The following is a 20,761-nucleotide window of genomic DNA, read 5'->3' as shown; positions in this document are numbered from 1 at the left end:
TTTTTTTTTTTTTTTTTAGAAATCACTATAGCACTTTAAAAAACACACGAAAAATGTGTGCATAGACTTTCTATGGTTCAAGACACACACAGATCAGTGTTGCAGCACTTTGGCGATTGCACTGAATATTAACAATATTGCACTAGGTTTTGTTATTTGTTTTTTTCCATTGCCTGTGGCGCTGATCTTTAATTGTATTTTGAAGAAACCGACTTTTTAGTATGAAATAGACTTTAAAGGGATACTGTCATGGGAAAATATGGTTTTTTTTTCAAAACACATCAGTTAATAGTGCTGACATGGGTTAGACATATTGTTAGTTTCCCTGGTGCCCCTAGTTATTTGTCTTGTGCTCTGATAAACTTCAGTCACTCTTTACTGCTGCACTGCAAATTGGAGTGATATCATTCTAATCCCAGTGCACATATAACCCCCCTGCATAATGGGCTCATGTTAACAAAACAGTCACAGCAAAGGGCGGAGATAAGGTTTCAAAAATTCATTGTTACTATGGGTTTTTTTTACAGCAAGTCTAAAGTTCCTTCTGTATTAATTAGTACTGGCCACTGATCATTACAGACACAAAGTTTGTTATTAAAACATAAGCAAATGTTACTCTAAAGCTGGCCAATCACTGAGTTACCCAGTCCCTGTGATGTCCCACTGATGTTTCGGGTGTCATCCTGTAAGGCTGGTATGCAGATGGAATACCACGACCCTCACATCTGCATTGCAGTCCATTTATCTCACAGAAGGGAGCAATGTACTTCAATCAAAGTGGGAGCTGCTCATATATCACAGGCGTCTCCATGCTTTGCGTTGCAGATAATTGAAGATGATTGGCTGCGGATCTGGAGGAAAGATGCACTGAGTGGCTGATAGAGTTCAGGAGGTGAAAGGAGTCAGATCAATGGAAGTGGTTTAAATCTATTGTTACAGAATCTCAAGAAAAATAATAATAATAATAATATCCTTACTGCTAGTGCTTAGTTCCTTCTTTTTTTCGTTATTGAAGAAACAGTTCAGTTTAAAAATAAAAACTGGCTAAATAGATAAAAAATGTTCTAATATAGTTATGTATAAAGGCTGGAGTGACTGGATGTGTAACATAATAGCCAGAACACTACTTCCTGCGTTTCAGCTCTCTAACTCTGAGTTAGTCACTGACTATAAGGGGGGCCACTTGGGACATAACTGTTCAGTGAGTTTGCGATTGATCCTCAGCATTCAGCTCAGATTCAAAAGCAACAGTTAAAACCCATGTGCCCCCCTTCAAGTCACTGATTGGTTACTGTCTGGTAACCAATCGGTGGAAACCAAAGAGCTGCAAAGCAGGAAGTAGTGTTCTGGCTATTATGTTACACATCCAGTCACTCCAGCCTTTATACATTTTTTTGCGTAACTAACTATATTAGATACATTTTTTATTTTACACAGCCTATTTACCCAGTTTTTATTTTTAGACTGAACAATTCCTTTAAGTTACCATTTAGTTATAGTTATAGAATGGCTCGTACTAAGCAACTTTTCAATTGGTCTTCATTATTTATTTTTTATATAGATATTTTTTTAATTATTTGCCTTCTTCTTCTGATTCTTTCCAGCTTTCAAATGAAAACATCTAAAAAAAACCAAAAACAAATGCTCTGTGAGGCTACACATTGTTATTGCTACTTTTTAATATTACTCTTCTATTTAATCAGGCCCTCTCCTATTCTCATTCCAGTCTCTAATTCAAAATAATGCACGGTTGCTAGGGTCATTTGGACAACCAGATAGCTAAAATTGAAAACTTGTGAGCGGCAGAATAAAAAGCTAAATGACTCAAAATCCACAAATAATAAAAAATGAAAACCAATTGCAAATGGTCTCAGAATATCACTCTCTACATCATACTGAAAGTTGACTTAAAGGCGAACAACCCCATTAAGGGGCATCGGCTGGTATTGTCATTACAGTCACAAAGTTTGCAGCGGGTCTAGTAACCCATAGCAACCAATAACACAAATTCTACCTGCTGCGATGGGTTATTACAACAAAAGCAAACATTGCACTTTTTACTCTATAGCTGGCCAACCACTGAATGACCCAGTCCCTATGACGTCCCATCGTCCCACCTCCGGAGCGTTTTGAGTGTCATCCTTTAAGGCTGGTATGCAGATGGCACTTTGTCCGTCAAGCCTGCCTGACCCTTACATCTGCATTGCACTCCATCTATATCACAGGAGCAATGTACTTCAAAAAAGTGGGAGTTGCTCATATATCACAGGCGTCTCTATGCTTTGTGTTGCAGATAATTGCAGATGATTGGCTGCAGATCTGGAGGAAAGATGCGCTGAGTGGCTGATAGATTTCAGGAGGTGAAAGGAGTCAGATCAAGGTAAGTGGTGTAAATCTGTAGTTGGGTAGGACTCCACGAGCGATTTTGTCGCGATCATACGCGCTACGACAAAACGCATGTCGCAGCGTTGATCCGACGAGACACGACTGTCGGATGCAAACGCAGCGTGCAGCGTCTGCATCCGATAGTCGTGTCGCGTCGGATCAACGCTGCAACACCATGCGACAATTCTCTTACCTTATTTTTGTTGCAGCGCGTCAGATCGCGACAAAATCGCACGTGGAGTCCTATTAGACTCCCTAGAAAAAAAAATGGGCAACTGGGGACATGATTTTCAGACACCCCCTCTGCTGGTTTTTACCCTGCCTTCTATACCACTGGGCCCCCCTGCATCAAGCTGCATTAAAGGGGTGGTTCACCTTTAAGGTAATTTTAAGTATGTTATAGAATGGCTAATTCTAAGCAACATTTCAGTTGGTCTTCAATTTTTTTATAGCTTTTGAGTTATTTGCCTACTTCTTCTGATTCTTTCCAGCTGTCAAATGGGGGGTCACTGACGCCATTTAAAGAACAAACTCTCTGTAAGGCTACACATGTATTGTTATTGTTACTTTTTATTGCTCGTGTTTCTATTCAGGCCTCTCCTATTCATATTCCAGTCTCTTATTCAAATCAGTGCATGGCTGCTAGGGGAATTTCGACCCTAGCAACTAAACTGCTGAAAATGCAAACTGGAGATTTGCTGAATAGAAAGCTAAATAACTGAAAAAAAAACACAAATAATCATCATCAGCTGCTGTTGGCTATTGATTTCTACAAAACTACACACAGTTCTACATAGTTCAGCTTTTTATGGTTACTCAACAGATTAAAAAGAATCTTGACACAATTTGGCTCCTTTTCATTTTCCATAAATTATGATGCGCTCCTCAAGGAACATCTGACATATGAACTGATAAAGGGAGTTGAATTTTTTTTTTTTCTAATTAAAACACGATGGGTTCTGGTTTATACAAAATGCTAAATAGCCAGAGATTTGAGTTGAGTACTTTGTGCAGTAATTATGGCCACTTTCTCCAGGTTGACTCCGCACCAATCCAGAGAGGTGAGAGGCCGATCCAGTATGGCGTCTGACTGACCTGTGCTCTGAATGGAGGTATATTACATAGTATAATATCCCCCCTTTTTAGTTTGCTCTGTTCTTTTGAGCCGTACAATCAGAAATGAAGGAAATAAAGAGAAGCTAATGTTTATCTGCACCTCACCTGTCAATGTACCAAAAACTGACCATTGGCAGATGACAGTTTCAAAGTAGGAACTAGTGCATAGCTACAGGCTGAATCACCCAGCCTGCATACATTCATACGATTTTAGAATTACATACAGAGCAACCAATAACCAATACAAAAGGTGAAGAGGGACCCTTCCCCAAAGAGCTTACAATCTAATATTGTAGTTTGTGGTTCTACCCATTTCAAGCCAGTGTACAATACTGGATATGGGCACCTTGACTTGTCTGCAGTTATAAGGGATGCACCGAATCCACTTTTTTAGATTCAGCCGAACCCTGAATCCTTCACGAAGGATTCGACCGAATACTGAACCGAATCCGAACCCTAATTTGCATATGCAATTAGGGGTGGGAAGGGGAAAACATTTTTTACTTCCTTGTTTTCTGACAAAAAGTCACGCAATTTCCCTCCCCGCCCCTAATTTGCATATACAAATTAGGATTCGGTTCGGCCGGACAGAAGGATTCGTCCGAATCCGAATCCTGCTGAAAAAGGCCGAATCCCGAACCGAATCCTGGATTCAATGCATCTCTAGCAGTTATAAGACTTGTACATCAGGCAGCCCCCCGCTTAACCTCTATATGCCCCCCTGTCCCTACAGTGCACTCTTTAGATAGGAATACACAGACATACATAAAGGCATGCTCCAACACACACACACGCAGCTTTGCACCGAGTACAATGCAGGCTTCAGGCACTGACAGGGGTAAGTGTCCAATTCTGTGAAATTCACAGACACCCGATGAAGAACATTCCCCCTTCTTGCCCCAAGCCGTCAGATAACAGCACCCTGACTCCTTTCACCTCTGCTCAGCTGCAGGGGGGCTGCAGGTTCATTCCTCCTTTTCATGTGTATTCCTGCACTAGCCCAAGCAGGTCCTCTCCTACTAGAGAGTTTAACCCTTCCGAACTATGTTCCTTATCTGCAGAACTCAGGAATGTTACCCCCCCCCCCTTTAGCCTTCCAGCTATTGGGAATTACCACTTGTTGGCCAACGACTTTGTCACTTTGATTTCTTGGCCTAAGGGCTATTCCACACGGGGAGATAGCGACGCGTTTGCGGTCGCGGCGACAAAGCGCCGCGACAGTCGCCGCGACCGGCGCAGGCGACAGTTTTGTATGGGCGCCTATGTAAAAACGCCTGTGCTAACCACACGAGGCGATGCGCTTTTCAACAGTCGCCTGAAAATGCCTCGCCAGGCTTTTTCAGGCGACTGTTGAAAAGCGCATCGCCTCGTGTGGTTAGCACAGGCGTTTTTACATAGGCGCCCATACAAAACTGTCGCCTGCGCCGGTCGCGGCGACTGTCGCGGCTCTTTGTCGCCGCAACCGCAAACGCGTCGCTATCTCCCCGTGTGGACTAGCCCTTAAAGGGGAATTCTACCCCCCAAAAAACTGCCCCATATAGTGTTAGTAAGCTCATTAGTAGATCATCTTTGGATCATCCATCCCCAGCTGTAATTATGGGGGCAGCTATGGTAACGAGGTTATGAAAAGAATTGTAAGATCCATACATGCAGTTGCTGCAGTAATTAAAGGGGTTGTTTGCCTTTAAATAAACTTTTAGTATGATGTAAAGAGTGATATTCAGAGACAATTTGCAATTGGTTTTCATTTTTTATTATTTGTGGAGTTATTTAGCTTTTTAGTCCGAAGCCCTTCAGTTTGCACTTTCTGCAATCGGGTTACTATGGTTTAAATTACCCTAGCAACCATGCATTGATTTGAATAAGAGACTGGGATATGAATAGGCGAAAGATGAGTAATCAAAAGTAGCGATAACAATACATTTGTAGACTTACAGAGCTTTTGTTGTTTAGATGGGGGTCAGTGACGCCCCCCCATTTGAAAGCTGGAAAGAGTCAGAAGAAGAAGAAGGCAAATAACTCGTAAACTATAGAAAATAAATAATGAAGCCCAATTGAAAAAAAGTTTCTTAGAATTGGCCATTCTCTAACATGGTGGTGAACACCCCTTTAATGATTTAGAGAGGTGTTCGAGACTAGGTGTGCTACCGAGCTCTAACAACCCAATGGTGTTAGGCTGCTTTGACAAATAAAACACATGTATTATCAATGATAAATGTGTCCGTTCGTTAAGACCCTTACCCCAGAATAGTGTTGGGGGTATTTCTTTTGTGTTGCACACTTGAAAAAGGGCAGATGGTGCCCGAAACATGTCGTGTGGACTACAATAAATTCGCACATTTGCAGTAAACCTGCAATTTTGTCCTTCTGTCCTACACTCTGAACTTTATAAATGTGTCAGTTCGTTAAGACCCTTACCCCAGGATAGTGTTGGGAAAATATCAAACTACTGGGAATCCTTAAGAATCCTTGGCTGTCTACATTGGAGAGCTGTGGGGTTTTATTGAAAGGTTTATATGCCCTTTAACAGAGAGCCCCTGTACCACCAGGTAAGAAGACCAAACAGAATCCTTTACAGTCTCCTTGCTACTGAAATTTCTGTTGTGGCGAAAAGCCGAGTATTAAGAAAAAGCCATGTAATCATTTTCATATTTAAGCCACATGGGGAACCGAATCCGCAGGAATCTCAACACGTCTGAGCATTGTATTAACAGTGACTCATAGGCTGAAAGATCAGCGGGGGAGAAAGGCACGAGGGCATGTGATATGGAATTGGCACCATGGTGAGACCCCAATGTGTAACAAATGCAGAGCTATGGGCTGGGTCCAAGGCAAAATAGGCTTTTGGTTTGGGGGAGGTTATTTACTAAGGAAGTAGGGCAGCTGCTGTTGAACTGCAACGGTTGACTCTGATCAGTAGTATTGGGGGGATGGATGCACAGAAGGGATGAACCTGATGGACAATTGTCTTTGTTTCGGCCCAAATTAACATAAAACTGTTGCCATCTTGCCCAACTGGCACTATCGCCTCTGGCTTGGATACATAGGGGATTGTGGGTGCAGCCCAAGGATAATCAAAGTTAAAGTCAACTTTAGTTAATAATCCTTTATAATACACAAAAGCTATGAATATCTTGTAAGTTATATCCTTATAAACGGTGAGTAGTGATGTAATTTCTGTCACATGACTCACTAAAATTTGTGTATTATAATTAATAAAGTACCCCCAGTTGTAAAATATGAGGATATTATAAGTTACCTCGGAGTTCCATGACCTGTATAAAAACACTCGGCCTTCGGCCTCGTGTTTTTATATGGTCATGAAACTCCTCAGTAACTTCCTTATATAATATCCTTATATTTTACAAGAGGGGGTACTTTATTCACTATATAATACACAAAAGCTATGAATATCTTGTAAGTTATATCCTTATAAACGGTGCTTAATGATGTCATTGGTTATAATCGGAGCTTATTGATGTCATTGCTGTCACATGACTCACTGAAACTTGTGTATTATAATAAATAAAGTATCCCCTGTTGCAAAATATGAGGATATTAGAAGTCATGTCAAAGTTCCATAACCTGTGCTTTGTGCTATAATATGGTCATGGAATTTCTTGTTAACTTATAATATCCTTAATTTTTATAATGGGGTACTTTATTCATTATTTAGTACAAATCCATTATCTGGAAACCCGTTATCCAGAAAGTTCCAAATAATGGAAAGGCTGTCTCCCATAAAATCCATTATAGTCAAATAATCCAAACATTTTTTTACTTCCTTGTTTTGTGATGAAGTCACGTGATTTCCCTTCCCGCCCCCCCCAATTTGCATATGAAGATTAGGATTCGGTTCGGCCAGGCAAAAGGATTTGGTTGAATCCGAATCTTGCTGAAAAAGCCGAATCCCAAAACGAATCCTGGATTCACTGCATCTTTTCTATATAGTTAACAAGTTTATGAGTTAAGTGATGATAATCTCCATATGGTGGCCCTAACCATTTACGTCTTGGTCTCCCAAAGCCTCGGCCTCACATGCTGATCCCCCATACTGTGACTATTTATATATTATAGTTCCAAGACAGTAGTCAGTAGTCTATAAATAGTCACAGTATTGGAGGATCAGATATAATATTCGGTGCGATCACAACCATGGGAGCCAGTCGTCCCCATTTTGACCCCCTTAAACCATATCCATGAATCCGAGTCAAAGACCACGGCTCATTGACACAACAAGCTCTTCCTTAGCCGCAACTTGTTGCTGTTCTGTGATCTTTCTTCTGGTCTGTACCAGCGAGACTTGTATTTTGCAGGGAAAGAGGCCTGCGGCAAATTGCTAATGACAGCATTACAAGCCTCTCCAGCGGCCAAGTGTGTCATTTTCCATCTAAATTTAGGCAACAGGGGGGGCTGTACAAGCAGGGGATGATGTTGACTGGGTGAATCACTGTGTTAGTTTGGCTGGAGAGGTAGAGACTGGCTTTTATGGGACAAAGTGCCCGTTTTGTCTCCTCTCACCACAAAGCCTTTTGCCATATGTTCTCAGTGTTTCTTTGGAGCCATTATGACATTGTCACATCCCAAATCAGTTTTCTGGGACCGGAAGCTGTGCCCCTTGAGGTGGCACTTCCATCCTTCAATGTGGGCTTCACACTTGTTCCCCTACAACAGTTTTAATGTATTGGGCGGCAGTATTTACTATGGCTGCTCCTAACAGCAAAGACCAGCTCTAGCTGCCATCTAGTCCCCTTGCCTGTCAGGGCTGATCCTATCAAATGTGGGGCCCAATTGGGACCATGTTGGCGGGGCCCCTAGACAAAGTGTTGCTGGCTACTGACACACCAAGTATTTAGGAAAATAAGTGCATACAGGCACAAAATAGAAAGGAATGGGGCAGACAAGGTAAGAGAGGGATGAAATAGGGGCACATAATAGGGGCACACGGGGTAAGAGAGAGAGGGGACTGGGCCAATTAGTTTGGGGCAGGCTGGGCCGATTCAGCTTGGGAGCAGGCTTGGTTGGATTGGGGGCAGGCAGGGCCTATCAAGGTTGGAGGAAAGCTGGGGCTATGAGAGTTGGGGGCAGGCTAGACCTATGGAGTTGGGGGATAGGCTGGCTTATCAGAGTTGAGGGTGGGCTGGACCTATGGATTTGGGGATGGGCTGGACTCTTAAAGTTGGGGGCAGGCCAGGCAGCATCATGTGCTGAGGGAAATATTATCTGTGGTGCGGGGCCCCAGAGGTGCGGGGCCTTATTGGTCCAATAGGCCTAAGGCCGGCCCTGTTGCCTGTATATCCTATGCTAGAGTTGCAGCACCAAGCCTTAAAGAGCTTGTGTCTGACCTGATCTGCCTTTTGCTTTTGTTTTGGAACTGTACGGCCCAACCTCCTCCCTGAATTATGATTTTCCCAGGAAAATCAATCTGTCTGACTTTGATTTTTTTTACTACGCTTCCCTCTTCTGTTTCTGGAAAAGAGACTTAAAGTTACACCTGTTCCCATGCCAGAGACGTGTATCATTATGTAAGTGCCTGGATGCACCCGAACAGTTCCCAAAACCAGGATGGGTGAGACGGCTCCATATCAGTGTTGGACTGGGGTGTCCAGGGCCCACTGGAGCTCTCACTGCAGGGCCCCTCACCACCGTCACTAAACTCGACACAAGCCCCTTGCCCCTTCCAGTCTAACACGTACCTTTACTTGCAGCTGCCAAGATCAGGGTAGGACGGGGATGGCGCTCTAAAAGTCTGTGATTGGAACAGGGAGCAAAGAGCTGGCCTGGGTCAGCAGGGCCCACAAGGGCTGGCACCCACTGAGTTTTTTCCAGCTTAGTCTGACTCTGCAACTTATTGTCCCCTACTTCCAGAAGAACACAGCTCCCTTCACTATAACAGCCCCATCTCCTCTGAAAAGGTTCCCACTAGATTGGGACCTTGTTGGTGGGATTTGCATTCAGCTATAAAGCAATAGTGAGGTTGGGCACTGATGTTGGGTTTACTCAAGTACCCATTGTTGGAAGACGGAGAGGTCCATGTTCACAAGAGCTTACAATCTCCAAGGGAAACTTGAAACTATCCTAATCTTTTCCCCTTTATTCGAACAGCCATTATACAATAGGAATGTATTCTTCACCCACCTAGTCTCAGGAGTGCTAGGGAAGAGGCTGAGAAAAGGAATCTGAAAAGGAGAAGAGGACTGGGGAATATGTACAGAGAAATATTGGAAAGGATAAGATGTTGGAGAAGAACAGAAGAAACATACAGGAGCTAGAGATGGAAGAAAGGAAGGATATATTTCAAATGACAGGCTTTAAGGGTATCAGTGTGAAGGAAAATAGATTCAGCGGGAGGAAAGTGTCCCATCTGCTTTCCTCATCAGCCCAAGTAAAGCCCATGGGTGGGGTGGCACCAAGTGCCGAGGGAACGCTCCACAAATCTTTCCAGTCTTGAAGTTTTCCTGCTGGGCTCCAAGAGACGGCAAGCAGTTTCAGAAGCTTTATAGGGAAACTAACTTTATAATTTTAATCAGAACTTTATATAGCAATGTCTAGGGGCCCAATTAGAGGTAATCACATTTCTTAGGTATTTATATACTGTATATACAGGTATGGGACCTTTTATCCAGAATGCTCGGGACCTGGGGTTTTCTGGATAATGGATCTTTCCGTAATTTGGATCTTCATACCTTAAGTCTACTAGAAAATCGTATAAACATTAAATAAACCCAATAGGTTGGTTTTGCTTCAAATAAGGACAAATTCTATCTTAGTTTGGATTAAGTACAAGCTACTGTTTTATTATTACAGAGAAAAAGGAAATCATTTTAAAAAATTTGGATTATATGGATAAAATGGAGTCTATGGGAGACTAGGGCCAAAACCTGAAGACTCTAAAAAATTGGCTTCTGAGGAAAGGCGTCAAGCCGTGCTGTCTGCTCCATGTGTTTGTCCATATAATGATTTTATTGGAACATTTAATAAATTTGGATTTTACACTCACGTCCAATCCTGCAATATGGTGAGCTTTTCGGTGCGCATCTAACGTTTAATTGACTCCCAAAAATTGTCTGCAAGTACAGAAGACAGTTTGTATGTGGGTGGAGGGTAATTGCAAGCCTCACGTCCAATGTTATTAAGTTAAGACACACATCGGGAAAAGCCCTTGGCCCCTGCAATAGTTATATACTACTTCTCCGACAAGACAACGGACATTTGGGGCCTAAACGTAGACAAAAATCCCTGCTAATAACCAACAGGTGCCATAAGAAAAGTGGGTGTCTTGCTATATAAGTAGGGTTCACTGCAGAGAGTAAAGAGCACATCCTAAACTCGGCTATTGATGTTTTACAGCATGTAGTTTATCAGTAGAACCTAACATAAATCTTGTTACGATTACAGGCTCTATTTATGTTGTAGTAAGTTCCCCTACAGTGGAGAGAGGGTTAGTACAATCTGTACGGCTGTAACAATGTCAGTCCGATAGTAAAAATAGGCCAAAAATACCTTTTAGCGACATAGGGAGCATACTTCCATCCACTAAATCCCGTGCGGTTGTTTTATAGGATTTGACAGGGCACCATACTGGTTACAGATGGATTCAGTCTTATTACATAGTGGCAGATTTATAATAAATGACTACATTTTTCTCATTGTTTCTCACCGTGGGATAAATGTGGTGTAAAATGTAAAATTTTCATTATTTACTCCTTCATCGCACTCCTATAATTGTAATAGCATTGACAAATCTAGAGTCCTGATGCAGAATTCTATCCACTCACATAAGCCCCGCTCCAGCTTGTGAGTCTCGACATTTTACGTCCGGCAGAGATCGGTCGTTTGGTCGATCGGACAGATTAAAAGATTTATGTCGGCTGCCGATAATATTTCTGCATGTATTGCCAATCATTCGATTTCCAAGGGAGACTGTCACTAGCTTTTGTCGGACATAACTTTCCTACGATTGTTGTCAGGGGCAGAATATCGGCTGATCTGTTCTTTTGTACTTTATTTGATAGGAATGGTTAGTGGCAGGTCAGGAGATGGGGAAGTCAGAACGTACGATGATTTGTATGTTCGGATCTTTGCGTCTATGGCCAGCTTTAGGACCACCAGCATCTGCTATGCACTGGATTTGCTTCCCAGCTGGCAGTCGGGTAGGTCATAGCTTATCAGCCTTAAATAAAGTAGTAAGTTTATCTGGCTTCTTCATACTCATTCTCATGGTGTCCATAGTAATCATGGCTAATGCTCTTTCCCAAACTTTAGTGTACCTTGTAGTCAGGTATGTCTTAGGACCACCAGCATCTGTTCCGCTCTTCATTTGCTTCCCAACTGGCAGTTGGCTTCTTCATACGCATTCTCTTGGTGCCCATAATAATCATGGCAAATGCTCTTTTGCAAACAATGCACGTTATGGTCAAGGACCACCAGTTCCTATTCTGCATTTGCTTCCCAGTTGGCCGTCAGGTAGGTCCCAGCTCAGTCTTTACCAGGGTGGTAAGGTTATCTGATTTCTGCCTATGTTTTCTCTTGGTGCCCATGATAATCCTGATAAATTTTCTTTTGCAGACTTTAGTGCACATTATGGTCAAAGACCACCATCGTCTACTGCATTATGCATTTGAGTCCCAGTTGAAGTGAGGTAGGTCCTAGCTCAGTCTTTAAGTGGTAAGGTTATCCAATTTCTGCCTATGTCTCTGCTTCCCAGTTGGCCTTCAAGTAGGTCTTAACTTATTATTCTTTGGTGGTTAGTTTATCTGGCTTCAGCCTACACCTTCTTCTGCCCATAATAAACAAGGGAAATGTTTTTTTCCTAAACTTCAGTGCACCTTAAGTTTAAGTTGTAAGACCCCCCTCACAAACATTATGGTATGCCTTCATAGTTTCTTATACATAACATTAATGAAATATAAACCCTGCGGAAGCAATGCTGTATATACTAATGACCATAGTGAGCCTGTAAGATATGGAGTCTTAAGCTGTGGTTGATCACCACTTCTCCTTTGCTGCAGCTATAGTCATTAGACACCTCCTGAAAATGATTGACAGTTTAATATTCAGCAATCCTTTCCTTATTTCAACCCCCCCAGCACATACTTGGCCCATGTGTGTATGATGGCTATCATGATTCAGTCTATGTAATTACAGAGGGACATCTGCTAGGGTTTTATTCCCAGTTTCACCAAGCATAGGAACCAACTTATTTTCTATGGCTGTTCTTTGTTGCCTACTTGCCAGCACGGGAGGAAAGCCCATAAAGTATGCGAGGCAGAAGCCAGTGGCTCCGAGCTCTGCGGAATCCAGCTTATGGCCGTAATATTAGCACTGCCACTGCTCTGCTGGATTCCATATCTTTTATTTCCCCATGTGTGTTGCAAACACTGGCCCCATAGCAGATCTATCGCCTGCATCCTCAATGTGTCTGCTCTTTTCACCCCTTCTCTTGTCTCCAACTCCCCCTTCATCACAATCTTTCCTCCAGATGTGTAAGCAAAGTGATCTTTTTTCTTTCTCTCCTTCTTACTTTTTTTTTGTTGTTCCTTTATATTTTTTGGCTGCTGTGTACCAAGCTCTGAGTTGAATTACACTGCTCCCCAGGCTGCCGGTGACTGATTGACCCAGCAATGTTCACAGTGGAAATATCATTTCTTTTTGCTGAGAGTGATATATATAAATATATATAGAGAGAGGATACCAAGGAATTAGAATGGGACACTTAATATGGAAGCCCACAATTCAAAACAGAGGTAATGGGGAAGAAAGCAAAAATAAATGCTCCAGAAAAGTGAGAGCTGGGATATATTCAAAGGGGTTTCAGCCAAATGCAAAATAATCAAACTCAGTTTCCTCAAGGAACAAATACTTTATCTTCATAATTCTTCTCATGCTCTCCAGTACCGATGATATGATTAATCAGTGTTACAGATGGTACAAATGGTCTTGATCTTAAGAGGCTTGGAATCTTGTTTCCCCTAAAACAAAGATGAAGGGATTGTTCTATAAGCCTCAGATTTTCCACTTGGTCTGCTTAACGATGACTAGACCACACAGTAGCTCGCACCATTTTAGATACTGATCCAATCACTGGTCTTTTATCAACTTCCATGGCCAGCTAGAATTTTTGCATAACTTCATTTGGCCACCTGTAAGGTGGCAGTTGTGCTCTCCGTCAACAGATGATGTAGGAACTTGAGAACTTTATGTAACCATGATCTCCAACAGAAGAGCCCCAAGCTTGTACTAAATAAAAACAATCAATGGCCCGCTAGTATTTTAATATAACCTTGTTTGGCCACCTGTAAGGTGGCAGTTGGGCTCTCCATAAACAGATGATGTAGGAACTTGAGAACTTTATGTAGCCATGATCTCCAACAGAAAAGCACCTAACTGGTACTAATTACAAACAATTAATGGCCCTCTAGGATTTTAGCATAACCTTGTTTGGCCACCTGTAAGGCGGCAGTTGGGCACTCCATCAACAGATGATGTAGGAACTTGAGAATTTTATGAAGCCATGGTCTCAAACTGAAAAGCCCTCAACTTCAATGGCCAGTTAGCATAACCATGTTTGACCACCTGTAAGGTGGCAGTTGGGCTCTTCATCAAAGGAGGAACTTGAGGACATTATGTAGCCATGATCTCCAAAAAAAAAAAACCCCTAACTGGTACTAATTACAAACAATCAATGGCCCGCTAGAATTTTAGCATAACCTTGTTTGGCCACCTGTAAGGCGGCAGTTGGGCACTTCATCAACAGATGATGTAGGAACTTTAGAATTTTATGAAGCCATGGTCTCAAACTGAAAAGCCCTCAACTTCAATGGCCAGCTAGCATAACCATGTTTGGCCACCTGTAAGGTGGCAGTTGGGCTCTTCATCAACAGAGGAACTTGAGGACATTATGTAGCCATGATCTCCAAAAAAAAAACCCTAACTGGTACTAATTACAAACAATCAATGGCCCTCTAGAATTTTAGCATAACCTTGTTTGGCCACCTGTAAGGCGGCAGTTGGGCACTCCATCAACAGATGATGTAGGAACTTTAGAGCTTTATGAATTAATGATCTCCAACTGAAGAGCCCTCAGCAGGTGATAACTACAAACAATCAATGGCTCGGTTTTCCCAGGCCAGTCCCAGTTTTTGGCATTGAAAATGTGAATGTGAGATTATTCTACAACTACGGCCTTCTGAACCTAGAATCAAGTACAGGTATGGGACCTGTTATCCACAATGCTCGGGACCTGGGCTTTTCCAGATAACAGATCCTTCTGTAATTTGGGTCTTCATGCCTTAAGTCTACTAGAAATTAATTTAAACATTAAATAAACCCAATAGGCTGGTTTTGCTTCCAATAAGGATTAATTATATCTTAGGTGGGATCAAGTACAATGTACTGTTTTATTATTACAGAGAAAAAGGAAATCATTTTGAAAAATTTGAATTATTTGGATAAAATGGAGTCTATGGGAGACAGCCATTCCGTAATTCGGAGCTTTCTGGATATCGGGTTTCCGGATAAGGGATCCTATACCTGTATTCAGAGGGAATAAATTTGCTTTGGGGTTTTTGGCAATTGGGCCATGGGTGAAGGTTCACCTTTAATCCATTTGTTTTGTAATCAAAACATATTTCCTGTGTTAAATGTATAGGATTGCTCTAAAATTCCTACTTATATCCAAACAATATGAGCTAATAGGTTGGACTACACTGCAATACTAAGCAAACGCTGGTTTCAGTTCCCTAGTGGCGCTAGAAGATTCCTTATTCTCAACCAAGTTCTAAGGAGTAATCAGAATAACTAGTGCAAACTTGCTTAACCACTGGTGAAGTAACTGTTGGGTGCTCTGTCAATAGAGAATTAGGATTGGCTAGAAACCATTCCTAATTTTAAAGAACGTTCTTTGGTGTAGTTCATGATGTGAGACTTTATCAAGATACTCTGCTTTCTAGTAAAAAAAAAAAAGTTATTTCAGAAATATGATTAGCCAATCTTACTGTGCCTCAGCCAAGTTGAATTTTATATCTTAATCCACAAAACTTGGAATCTTATTTCCCAGAATCATACCTATTAAGGTAAGCTTAAGGCATTGTCCTATAAGCCCTCCAGACTTTCCATCTAGGCTTCCCGCATTCAAAAACGATATATGAGCTGTGAAGTTGGACCACACAACAGCACGAAATACACAAAATTCTTACTTCTCCATGACCACTTGCACGTCATTGAATCTCAAGACAGCATTAAGGAGGCATCAGACCAGAGAAAATATCTCAATGTAGAACGTAAGGACTTGAGAAATAAAACAGGGAGAGTAAGCCAAATTGATAGGATTAACACCAGGTCCTTGCATGTTCTGTTGTGTAGTTTGTGGTGAGGGATTATGTTATCATGATGCTAAAGCAAAAACATATTTCTTAATATGATATAAATGATAGAGTTCTGGACTGACTCTGTGGAATTCCTTTTCTCACTCCATCAGTCTTAGACGCTCTTCAAAAATAAAGACACTAACGTAGGTTTATAGGGCGTGAGGGAAGTGGGAACTTGCAAGCGTGATATTTTCATTTCAACCATCAAATATCTCATAAAGTAGACAACAGAGCTCCAGAGGCCACCTGGACCAATTAGGAGACTTCTCTGTAGCCCATGTCTAACTTTAAAGACTAGAGCAACTATGACAAGTTCTGGTTCTTGCTTGGGTGGACTTTCTCAAGTGATACCCCTTCCGCCTCCCTAGTTTATGGTATTAGAAATGAAGAAGGCAGGACCACTTGAGCCAGTTGATGTTACTATGTCAAAAATGTCCACCATATGGGCTGGATATCTAGACTAGGCACCATATAAAATTATCATTGACTATTTGCTGATCATTCTGTCTCAAATCGATTCTGAAGAGGTATCTAAATAACTTTAGATATCTGAAATATCACTTGGGTGTGCTGTCATATTTGTTGAACCCCCCAACCAAGGAGATATCCATAAATCTATGCTAGTTAGGTGGTCCTTAGCATGAGGTTGAGTAATATTGCTCTACATGACATCATCCGGGAGACCAAACCACACAGCACCACAAAGCATGTATCGTGTTCAGTTCCCGTCAAGGTCCATATGGCGAGACGACATTGATATAGGGCATGCTCATCTACACCATCAATTTTCACATTTCAGCTATTTAATTTCATAGTTATTTTAACTGAAAGGAACTGTAATTCCACCCAATTCAACCCTTAAAAAAACCCCGTTCTTGGTGGGTATCCAGAAGATGGCAAGGAACCGCAAAGCTGTGGCCAGTAATGCCTCGAGTGGGGAAAAACATTCCTTCCTACAAACTGGATTTCTCCCTGGATCAACATCCTACCCGTGTTCAACTTAAATCCAGTAACTATGGATATCCAGCTTATTTGAGAAGGTATCCAAACATTTTTGAAGGTATTTCATTTGCCTGCCAAAACAACCTTTGCTGGAAGAGAATTTGATCATACTGTTGCTCCCACTCAGAAGAACGCTTTCCTTTATGGGGAAATCTATTTACTCAAGCATACTTGTCCCAAATGTTGTTAGAATTTAAAGACCAGCTCATAGAGGCATCAGTATTAGGACACCAATGCCTTCTGGCAGTGGCATAAGTTTTCTTCTGGGCCTCCACCCCCAGTCCGTACTTGGGGGATCGCTCATGGCGTGCAAAGATTGTGTGTTTCTCCTGGGTCCCCAATCACCCCTTGCTTATGACCTGGTCACCTAAAGCCAGGTACCCATCTTTCTATTTGATACCCAGAGATCCCTGAATTGCATTATTATCCCTTATAATACATGAGTGATACTCAGAGTTCCCTGTATAACTCAGCCTGCAGCCTTGTGCCTTTATATGGTCACAGAACAACCCCTCAGTGACTTCTAATATCCTTATCATTTACAGTAGGGGGTACATTATCCCTTATAATACATGAGTGATACTCAGAGTTCCCTGTATAACTCAGCCTGCAGCCTTGTGCCTTTATATGGTTACAAAACCCCTCAGTGACTTCTAATATCCTTATCATTTACAGTAGGGGATACATAATCCCTTATAATACATGAGTGATACTCAGAGTTCCCTGTATAACTCAGCCTGCAGCCTTGTGCCTTTATATGGCCACAGAACAACCCCTCAGTGACTTCTAATATCCTTATCATTTACAGTAGGGGGTACATTATCCCTTATAATACATGAGTGATACTCAGAGTTCCCTGTATAACTCAGCCTGCAGCCTTGTGCCTTTATATGGTCACAGAACAACCCCTCAGTGACTTCTAATATCCTTATCATTTACAGTAGGGGGTACATTATCCCTTATAATACATGAGTGATACTCAGAGTTCCCTGTATAACTCAGCCTGCAGCCTTGTGTCTTTATATGGTCACAGAACAACCCCTCAGTGACTTCTAATATCCTTATCATTTACAGTAGGGGGTACATTATCCCTTATAATACATGAGTGATACTCAGAGTTCCCTGTATAACTCAGCCTGCAGCCTTGTGCCTTTATATGGTCACAGAACAACCCCTCAGTGACTTCTAATATCCTTATCATTTACAGTAGGGGGTACACTATCCCTTATAATACATGAGTGATACTCAGAGTTCCCTGTATAACTCAGCCTGCAGCCTTGTGCCTTTATATGGTCACAAAACCCCTCAGTGACTTCTAATATCCTTATCATTTACAGTAGGGGGTACACTATCCCTTATAATACATGAGTGATACTCAGAGTTCCCTGTATAACTCAGCCTGCAGCCTTGTGCCTTTATATGGTCACAAAACCCCTCAGTGACTTCTAATATCCTTATCATTTACAGTAGGGGGTACACTATCCCTTATAATACATGAGTGATACTCAGAGTTCCCTGTATAACTCAGCCTGCAGCCTTGTGCCTTTATATGGTCACAAAACCCCTCAGTGACTTCTAATATCCTTATCATTTACAGTAGGGGGTACATTATCCCTTATAATACATGAGTGATACTCAGAGTTCCCTGTATAACTCAGCCTGTATAACAGCCTGTAGCCTTGTGCCTTTATATGGTCACAGAACAACCCCTCAGTGACTTCTAATATCCTTATCATTTACAGTAGGGGGTACATTATCCCTTATAATAGATGAGTGATATTCAGAGTTCCCTGTATAACTCAGCCTGCAGCCTTGTGTCTTTATATGGTCACAGAACAACCCCTCAATGACTTCTAATATCCTTATCATTTACAGTAGGGGGTACATTATCCCTTATAATACATGAGTGATACTCAGAGTTCCCTGTATAACTCAGCCTGCAGCCTTGTGCCTTTATATGGTCACAGAACAACCCCTCAGTGACTTCTAATATCCTTATCATTTACAGTAGGGGGTACATTATCCCTTATAATACATGAGTGATACTCAGAGTTCCCTGTATAACTCAGCCTGCAGCCTTGTGTCTTTATATGGTCACAGAACAACCCCTCAGTGACTTCTAATATCCTTATCATTTACAGTAGGGGGTACATTATCCCTTATAATACATGAGTGATACTCAGAGTTCCCTGTATAACTCAGCCTGCAGCCTTGTGCCTTTATATGGTCACAGAACAACCCCTCAGTGACTTCTAATATACTTATCTTTTACAGTAGGGGGACATTACTCATTATAAGTTCCATGCATAAGGGAAAGCATTATTAATTTTGCATACAACTTGAATAAATAGCAGAAATAAAATTTTGAATTGGGATATAAACCCTGGATCCTTTTTTATAGCCATTCCCACTACAGAAAACTGATATGTTCCCATTGTTAAACAAACAAACAGGATAGCGAGTGTAGTAACGGTAGAAGTCTCCATTGCGCCCTGTGACTCCTACGTTAGCCGTAAGTCCTTGGCTCACACAATTTTTATTTTCACCCCTCTTATTTCTAACCCTGAGGGATTCCCTTCTCCCAAAAATTCACCCAGCAAGTCTGGGCCAGCCCAATAAATGACACCCAATAAATAGGCAAAGGGGAAAGTGTCATGCTTGAAGCAAAGAATGAGGACTGTTCTATGTCTGGGGCTGCACCCCGTGCGCTGCTGCATTGTGTCTGAACATGTTCCCCCTGCAAAGTTCATGAACTGCACCGAATTTTTCTGCAATTCGCCGTACATTTCAGCGCTAGACAGAATGATTAGGGAAAAATGCAATATATTAAGCTCAATTTGCTCTCATCGCTCTATAGGAAACTATGTACTAGTGGAATGGGAAAATAATAGAGGAATGCGGCTATAGAGAATAAGGGATGAGGGATTGATAGACATGTATGTAGTACTATCATCTTAAAGGGGTTTACCTTTCAATTAACTTTTAGTATGATGTATAGTGATTTTCTGAGACAATTTGTAATTGGTTTTCATTTTTATTATTTGTGGTTTCATACCAACAAAGTGGCCCCAACATTTCATAATACAGTGACCCCAGAATTTCATAGCAACACAGTGGCCCCAACATTTTTATAACACAGTGACCCCAGCATTTCATATCACAGTGACCCCAGTATTTTATACCAACACAGTGGCCCGATATTTCATAACACAGTGACCCCAGCATTTCATAACACAACCCAGTGACCCCAGCATTTCATATCAATACAGGGGCCCCAGCATTTCAAATCACAGTGGCCCCAAAATTTCATAACACAGTGGCCCCAACATTTCATAGTAACACAGTGGCCCCAACATTTCATACCAACAGAGTGGCCCCAGCATTTCATACCAACAAAGTGGCCCCAACATTTCATAAGCAAGAGAAACAAATGCACACTGAGAGTTGTATAAACCCGGTGCACAGACCCTGGGAAGTCGGCACTTCCCCTAAACTGACCGGAACAGAAAAACAGGTAAACACGTAAGGTGCTTGTCCCCGGTTTGAAATTGCCACGAGTGCCGGTACCTGTTTTTCTGTTCCCAATATTTACATAACACAGTGACCTCAGCATTTCATAACACAGTGACCCCAGCATTTCGTAACAGCACAGAGGCCCCAGTAAAATATGTAACAGCACAGAGGCCCCAGTAAAATATGACACGTTGAACCCAGCATTTCATGACACTATGGCCCAGCAATATATGTCACAGTGACCCCGCTAGACTAAATGGACCAACTGGTTAAATTAAATTCTTGTTTTCTTACTACCATCATTGCACTTCAGCATTCTGGATCAAACTCACGGCCATAGCCGAAAGTAGACATTGCATTGCAGATCTCTCTTGCAG

Source organism: Xenopus laevis, chromosome 4L (genome assembly GCF_017654675.1).
Source record: "Xenopus laevis strain J_2021 chromosome 4L, Xenopus_laevis_v10.1, whole genome shotgun sequence".
NCBI classification, from domain to species: Eukaryota; Metazoa; Chordata; class Amphibia; order Anura; family Pipidae; genus Xenopus; species Xenopus laevis.
Note: the sequence above shows the minus strand (reverse complement) of the source record.